Source organism: Pezoporus occidentalis, unplaced genomic scaffold (assembly GCF_034315485.1).
Source record: "Pezoporus occidentalis ecotype Australia unplaced genomic scaffold, CSIRO_AGI_Poc_V1 ctg61, whole genome shotgun sequence".
Lineage (NCBI taxonomy): Eukaryota > Metazoa > Chordata > Aves > Psittaciformes > Psittacidae > Pezoporus > Pezoporus occidentalis.
This window is the reverse complement of record NW_026915955.1, coordinates 838,672-847,337: the sequence shown is the minus strand read 5'-3', so window position 1 is coordinate 847,337 and position 8,666 is coordinate 838,672. Positions and strand designations below refer to the sequence as shown.

Sequence of the window (8,666 nt, the reverse complement as noted above, 5' to 3'; positions counted from 1 at the left end):
CTCCTGTGCTGTCACTGTTGTCACGTGCTCCCCCAGTTTCTGTGTGTCACAGAAAATCTTCAGTTGTTCGGTCAGCATCTGTAGGATTTGAATTAATAGCTTCTGCACACCATACCAAATCTACCACAATTCAGGAATCCCAGGTCAAAATATAGAATTATTGTCAAGATAGAGGTATATCTTAATATAAAAGGCATCTCTTTTTCCCCAGGGAAAGGGGAGTACAAAAGGAAGTTTCAGACAGAGGCATAAGCATTCAGGGACAGGTTCATGTTTACCCTATAGATTTTTGTTTCGTGAGCTCTTCTACACGCCCCTTGTTTGCCTGTGTGGGTGACATTTCCTGCCAAAATCACTGTCCATGATCCTGTTATCACCCCAGGATACGTGCCACCCTCTCTGGACTCAGGTCATGACAAGGAGCATCCCTCGGCAAGAGGAGTAGCATGATGGCTCTTTTTCTTTGGACTTCTTCATCCTGCAGACAGGTGACGGAGGACAAAAAAAAACATTAGGGAAGGTGTGGGGAGACTGTTGACAAGCCCCCTGCAACCAAACAATTACATTTATCCCTGTACCCGAGCCCCTCAATTTAAAACTGTCAGCAGGTGTTAGTTCAGAAGAGAGCTAAGAGCCTATTTGTAGTAGAGCTTGTATTTTTCAGGTAGGCTTGTGTGGTAGTGGTGCAGCTCCATAGTGTTTATAGTGGCTGACACATGGTGCCCTTCATTACGCTCTTCCACCTCACCATGAGGTTTCTGTGCTTATCCTTTCATGTGTTGTGCCAAGACATTCTTAAGCTTCTTTCACCTCCTTGTTTACAAAGAGGTGAAACATCATCACAGCTGTAAATCAGGAAAAAATTGACTCTCATCATTTTCTCAGCTGTATATCGAGTTGTTTTTCCTGTAAACAGCACCCTTGTGGTACTACCAGGAATCCAGTGAATAGGTTAGACGACTAAGCAGATATGAACAGTGATCTCTGGCAGGCTGTGACTCAACACAGCTCCATAATCCCTGCCTGGCATTAGGCGTGGGGATGGTATGATGGCTCTGGCTGCTCCAGGCACAACTGGACAACACGGACGTCTAGTTTTCTTTCAACATGAAAATACACTCTTATGGATAATAATAGTCTGTCTTGTTTTCTCATCTTAAATGCATGATGTGGAAGAAGCTATGCAGGGGAGGATTCTTCCACCTGAAGAGGTAGAGGAGGTCACTCTTCAGGTTGCACTATCCCTGTTTCTCAAACCAGTGTTTTTTTTCCCCAAGTATTTTCCAGTTGAGCCCTGGAAGTACAGAAGGCAAACTTGGGCATTTGGTTACACCTTCAAGTGATGTGTGGAATGGGAGCTCTTCCCACTCTTCCCTTCCTCTTTTTCTTCCCCCTCCTCACTGCCTATATGGTGTGTCAGGCCTCAGGCTGTGCACTGATCACTCCATCCTGGTCCCAGTGCAGCCAAGGATGGCTGCTGCAGTGCTGCTTGCACATGATGCACTGAATTTTGGGACACCCCTCCATGTTGCCATCAGGGCTCCAGCAAGTCCAATAGGGTGCAAGGAGCAGGGTAGGACAGGGCCACCATGTCCACTGCCCCTGCAGTGGGAGTGCCCTCAGCTCTTTTTTCAGGAGCCTGATGTTCTGAGGACAAGGCAACCCAGTTGAATAGGTGACAGCAGGAATACAGCCCTCACTTTTATGGTCACAAGAAGGGTTTTGTGGAATAAAATGAAAGCTGAGATGTTTCTCCAGCCCTGCTAGGTCCCAAAAGTGCTGAAAACAAAGCCCTGCTGAGAAGTGCAGAACCTGAGCTTTCACTCACAAGTGTATGTAAATCCAGTTACCATGGATTTATACACAGGCTCTAAGCTTACAATAGTGTGCCTATCAATGCACTACAGCTAATCCCATTGCCTTCAGCACTTCAGATTAATATATTGAGTTTATGCAACCAAAGGCAAGAATCAGAAGCAACAATCGTACCACTGACAGCAAATTTCAAACCCTTCAGGCAGCTGGAGCTTGTGTTTTTTCCACATGGAAATAGGCAAGACCACAATGACCTGAAAAACTTCTCTTCTGATCAGATGAAGAGCTGGGACTTGATTTCTCCAGTGTTTGCAAATTGCTTTCTCGTCTCATTGCTACCCGTTGTTCAGAAATGGGCATCAATGGGAATTTGTTGTGAGAAACTCTGGTACAGAGAAACTTTCTCTTCTACTGTGTTAGCTCTTGTTCTCCCCTCATAACAAAGACATTTCCATTATTTTTCTGAACATTCAGAAGAAGAGCTCATTTGCTGAGCGCAGCAGAGCCTTGCCAAAGTTACTGCTTCCAAACCAGCAGCTGCTTGTACCTGTGGGCAGTGAAGGGAAAAAGGGTTTGGGTGGTGTCATGCAAACTTTGTGTGGAGGTTCAGGAGTGCGTGAAGGAAGACAGATAACGTACTAAGGCTTTAGAAATCCCAGTAGTCACACAGAAAAATTGCACTCAGCTTTGCTATTCCCCTCAGTTTTCAAGTGAGATATTAAACTATCTTTCAACTTCAACTCATACTAAACATGATCATTTTACATTGGCTCATACTAAATGTGATCATTTTATATTGGCCCAATTCCCTACATATTTAGTGTGTTTGTCTATTGTGGCTCATCACATATGAGGTCTGAAGTTCCCTGGTACAGAAACTCTCTTATTGCATCTGTTCTCAGTAACTTAAAAAACAAAGCTTTAATTCCCCTCAGCAGGGCTTTCAGGCACAGCTATGCTGCATCAGGTGCTCTGAAACCCCAGATCCTCAAAGCTGCAGAAATCTGCAGATTCTGACATTTGTTTTTCCTTGAGATTTCTACACAGCTCCTGTCAAGAGCTTTGCTTGTCCTGCTGTGAATGCTGTGAAATAGTCCTCTACTGTTCATATTTTTGGCTGAGATGCTTGAAACCGGATCAATAAATCGCATTTTAGAAGAATATCTTTCTGAGGAGGGGGGACTAAATGCAGTATTACAGCCTTCATCATAATACAATGTCACTACTTCAGTAAAAATTTCTGACTTCCAGGGGAACTGGATTTTGCCTTGCTAAGGTTATCTTAAAAGGCTGAAACTAGGTACATGCTCCATTTCAGAATGCATGCTCTTTCGAAGCATTGTACCCTTGTCGTATAAATTCCCTGCAGATTATAGATGGAACTCATTCAAGCTTGGGTGTTCACCTTTACACCAAGTAGTGCTGTAGCCATAATAAACCTTGATGTGATAGTGTTCCATTGATTTTAGCAAAGCAGAAGTGTTGCAAGGTATTCAATAATGTGCAGAATAGTAATTTTGTGTATTAGAGTAAATGAGAGAATAAAAAAAACCCACAAGGGTAACAAATGCAAACCTGGAGTTTGCTCAAGCACCCCAATTACAAAGTTGGAAAGTAAGTCACGTGCATGTGTTGTATACCAAATTGCGACTCAAATACAAATCCTACATTAAAGATAAGAAAGTGTATTACATGCAAGATTTTATACCCATCAGTTGTTTTTCTTGGTTTCATTTTAGCAGTAAAGATCAGTGATGTTCCTTCATTATTTGTTAGCTAGGGAAAGACTGTTATAATTTTTCCAACTCCTAAAATGCTGCGATAGCTCAGTGGGGGATTCACAAGCACTTTGATTAAGACATAAAATAGCAAGGAAATTAAAAAAAAAAAAGGCAGAAAGTGTTTTTTTGTAAGTGTGGTTTAAAATGGATCAGGAAGGAAGGTAAGAGCACTCCAATGTTCTCCTGCTGTGCAGAGACCTTCCCTACACAGGCTGGGGGTGAGGAGAGCAAGGTGAGTTGCAGAGATGCTGTGGATTAGTCTGAAGCTCACCTGAACAATGTCTGGTCTGTATAGCCTAATTTCTCAGGCCCAATGGGCTGTTGGTTTGCAGGAAAGGTTTTCAGGTGACACAGGCAGAGGGATAGGCAGTGCCTACCAGTCTCCCAGCCTAAGACAGGCACAGTGAGATTGCCTGTCAGAGGACCTAGGGTGAGGGACCATCCCAGGAAGGGTTAAAAAGAGCTGAGTTCGTTGCTGTTCCAACCTGCCTTGCAAATCCAACTGCCTTTGAGAGCCAGGCTGAAACACGGTGTCATGCATGGTAGTGCAGGACAGGCAAGACTGCACCGCATCAAATGCAGAGGCAGTGAGTGATATTAATGTCCCTGTGACCCAATATGCTTTGGTGTGCCTCATCCTGCCAAGCAGTGTAGCCATAGTGCTGTGCTCAGCCTGTACTGTGTGAGGTTAACCTAGCACATCTCCACTGCAATATACCCTGTATGAATCAGAAACTTTTGCTCTGACCAATGCAATATGGGTTGACCAGGAGCCTTTTCTGCTACAGCCAACTGCTGCATTTCCTATTTCTGCAAACACTTCAATTTCCTGGCAACAGAAAACCTGTGGAAGGCAGATTACACAAAAGCTTTTGGAGAGCAAGAGAAATTTCTGTTTTTTTTTAAGACCTTGTGGTGATATAGCAGGCCACAAGACAGTACCAGAATAGCAAAAGCCATCTCCAGAAGGGTTGTTTATTCCCCACTAACAGATGGTGCAAAGTAAGAGTTTTTAATATAGGCTTCTATCAGGGGGAGGAAAAATTATAATCCTGTAGAACTGAAATCCTATTTAAGTATTAAATGTTAAATTTAAATATAAATTTAGATCTGTAAAATGCCCGAACAGTAAAAAACAAAGGAACGTGGAAACAAAGTCTTGGTTTGAAAATGTTGAAGTGCTCCATGTCAATGCTGTTGGACCAGAATATCCAACTTTCTGTTTCACTCAAAACAGGTTTTGGTATAGAAAAGAAGCAAAATTAGAAAACAAAATTGAAAGGAGTTTAATTACGCACAACATATTTTGATTTAGTTGGATGAATCATCAGATTGTTTACGCTGTTTTCATCTGAGAGGATAGTATTTGTTTTGGCTTAATTAAAGCTGTTTCCAAGGATGGAGAAGTAAGTAGTTAGTTCCTACTGTTCACCCGTGGACCTAAACCTCTGCATTGATACACCTGAACCGCTTCCACTTTGTGCCCCTTCTGAAACTCTTTTAAAAAGCCTAATTTTTGTATCCCAATACCTTCCTGTGGTCCCTCCCTTCACTTTGACTCTGTCATGCTTCCCATGAGTCTTGGGTCTCACTGCATGTTCCCACAGCCCTCACCTTTGGCGAGTGGGCAATTACAAACATGGTAAGTATCCTTGGACTAACCAGTGGTTACTACCTGGCAGCTTGAGAGCACATTCAAGAGTTTATTTTAACAAGTTTCTTTGCACAAAACTCATTCTTTAATGATGGTTTCTATGTATTTCCCTCATCTGAGCAAGGTCAACCCCTCTTAAACCTGTGTGGGGAAGTCATTTTACCACACAATGTTCTCTATGACACAGCATTAGGAGCCTTTGTTTGGCTTTTGGCAAGGAGGATTAGGACAACAAAAGCACTGGTACCAATTCAGCTCTAAAAATATGTAAGGAGGAACCTGCCTTATTTTTATGCTTGAATAATTTAAATTACAAACAGAGCAAATTATGTCAACAATCAGCTACCTAGTGAGTTAATTTGCCATGAATTTCCTAGTTTTAATTCATCAGCACTCATATCACTATAAGCCAAAGAATAAGCCTTTTGTGTTCTTGTCCTAATACAGCTTTTGCCTTAAATGAGAGAGAGAGAGAGGTTGATTGACTGACTGTAGCACAGTCTGATGGTGAAGAGAAGTTATGAGTCTTTTATCACTGCTTGGGAGTTGACAGCAAATGTCCTTTATTGAGTTTGAAAACCCAATCACTTCATGAGCTTGGGTGCAAAGGGGCAGAATTCCACCTATTTGTTCATAAGGTCCAGCAAAGGCAAATGATACTGGAGCTGTGAGCATGAAAGCATTTAACATGCTGTGGAAATAAATTTTTAGTGACCTATATTCTCTTATAAATGCTGCATCTGAATAAGAAAAATGAATTGATGAGGAATGTGTTCCACACAATCCTTATAATGGATCTTCTTTCTAAATAGATATTTTTAACTACTCTAAAGTGAACCAATAATGTATAAAACTCGCTTTGCTGCAGGAGGTATACATACGTATTTTCAAAGACTGTTGAGGCTGCTCTGTCAACAAGCTTCTCAGTGTTGTTTTTTGTTCTTATTTTGCAAGATTCACTAAGATTAAAGGCTAGTTATGAAAAACATTTTCTATGGAAAAGCAGGCAGAACTGAGTGATAAAAAGTGATTTACACTTTCCTACAAACAATAGCTACATCTATTTATTTACTCACTACCCTTGAGATCCGTGAGACCAGGTGTAAATTGTCTTCTTTCCTGAAGAGCTTTAATTTTCTACTGCCTTCTCTTGAAAATATCACAGAAATTGAGAACTTCTATCGCATTAACCTTGCATACGTAAGATGCTAAGATTCTCCTTCAATATCTGGGTGGTAAGACTATTGCATGCTTTGTCAGTGATATCCGTCTAAATGGCATCAAGTCCAACGGGAAGACAACAGCTTCACTGAAAGCTTTTGTGCTACCAATTGGAGGATGTGAATCCTCTTTAAGGTACTAGATCAAAACTCAGAAGAGAGAGCTTACATTGTTTACGCTTTCTCTGAAGCTGTGGTCTTGTGTCATACAAGGGTGTTTTCAGAGGGGTGCTTTGCATGTTTGATCAGATACTGCATAAGGACTATAAGTAAGTTAAACTGAGTAAAAATTCTAACTTTAGCTAATTGCGCTAGCAAATTGAAGGGGGTCTTCCTAAAATCTTTCCTTGCACCTTCTACTCCAGGCTAACCAAAATCAATGAAAACAGGAATCCTAGTTGATGTCCTGATGTTCTTCCTCAGCCGAAAGGCTTAACTATGTTTTTCATTCCCTGTAGGAGTAACATCCAACAGTGTTGATCTATTTCCACTACTTTTCTTTTACCCTTGTGTTAGCTAAATAGAGAGTTTCTGTCTTTATCTTTGTCATGGTAGATGCTCAGTAGAGGCCCAGTCTGACAACTAGTAAAGTTCATGGGAGTCTTTCCACTTAACTCTGACAGGAGATTGATAGAAATTCAAAACAGCATCCTCAAAAGTTTCTGTATTCTCTATCCTAATGTCCTTACTCATGGGCAGTACGTCTTGCTGCCTCAGCTTGGCGTCAAAAGAAGGATATTGCCATGGGAGAAGACAGGTCTGAGAAGTCCAGCACAAAGTGTCCAAAATACAGCAGCAGAGGGTGAAGACAAAAATAAAATCTGAAATAAGAAAACAGGAATGAGCAGAACTCAGAATGGAAAATTTATGGGGACAAAATAAAGAGTGTGAAATTAATCCAGCCTGTTATAAAATGCAGGATTTATTTTTCAATCTAGAATTACTTTTCTTACTTTAAGTTTGATTTTAAATTACTGGGAAAACACAAAAAGAGGAAAGCACAACAATATTTGTACCTGGTGTACTTTGTGAGTGAAATGCACTTCTCTTGAAATTCTCATGCATGCCTTATAAAGAAAAAAAGATGAGTGTATTCATTGTGTTTATGACCTTCTTCCATTGGAACAGCAACGTGAAGTCCTTCCTCCTAGATACATATCAGATCTGGGGTTGCAAATGCAGTGATTCCTTCCCTGAGCCTCCCAAGCATCCCTATTCCTTCTCCTCCAGCTACTCCTTTTCTTTGAAGGGCACAGCACAGAGCTTGAGGATCACCAGTGCTATGACTACCACTTCTTTTCATGCTCTCCTTGATGCATGGAGTCTTTGTGCTTTCAGTGTTGAGTATAAGAAGTCCCCTCACATACCCCCTGATATCAGTGATTTCTTGTCAATCTGTCTATCGAAATAAGAACAAACTGACCAAATAGTAAAATTTCAGTCAGCTCTTCACTGATTCATGTATTTTTTGCACATCCTTTGTCTACCTTGACAATAAGACAAGGTGTCAATACTTGCCAGTTGTTCCCACCACATTCTGCCAGAGGAAGAAAACTTCAAAATTGACAGGAGGGTTATCCAGGCCTCTTGCAACCTGAAACTAATATTCTACTTATCTTTACCAAAGGTAAATTATTCTAAAAATGGGTACCTAAACTGTACTAAAAACCTAAGAGTATCAAGATCAGGATCTCCAGTTCCAGCTGTCAAAGTCTGACAATACTGGTGTGTTACATGGATAATTCCTCAAAAGTTTCTGCTGTAGCCTATTTTCTTGCATGCCTTATATAATCTTCAGATAAATTATTCAACTGAGACCTTTTTCTTTCCATTTTATAGAGAGCTAGACTTCTTTATAATTGTGTAACTGTTAGCCTCTGCAGATGAGTAGAAAATGCAGAGGAATTTATTATTTATGTAGAACAAGTATTAATAGTTCATGATTAATTTGGTATTATGGTTGCAACAGAAAGGTTTCTGGGTAAAAGCTACCTTATGACATACCTTTTTTTGTGAATGCTTTCTCTGCTTAACATTCGCTGTGTGAATTATACTCAATGGGAGAAAAGGAGGTTGGTTTCGTTTTGACACCAACAGTGACAGCTAACGCACTGATTAACTAAAAGAAGTGGCATCATTACTGAGTGAGTCATTAGCATCCTCAGAGAAAAGCATTAATGAGGAGGGGAAAAAACC

General features: G+C 40.8%; 1 long non-coding RNA gene across 1 annotated transcript in view; it reads right to left on the bottom strand.

Annotated features, from left to right (window-relative positions):
* Window positions 1–309: 309 nt before the first annotated feature.
* The window catches only part of LOC134174541 (uncharacterized), a 29,728-nt gene continuing 21,371 nt past the window's right edge, over window positions 310–8,666 (bottom strand). Inside the window, exon 4 of the long non-coding RNA XR_009968683.1 lies at window positions 310–478. This is a non-coding gene — a long non-coding RNA (uncharacterized LOC134174541). The remainder of the gene's footprint in view (window positions 479–8,666) is intronic.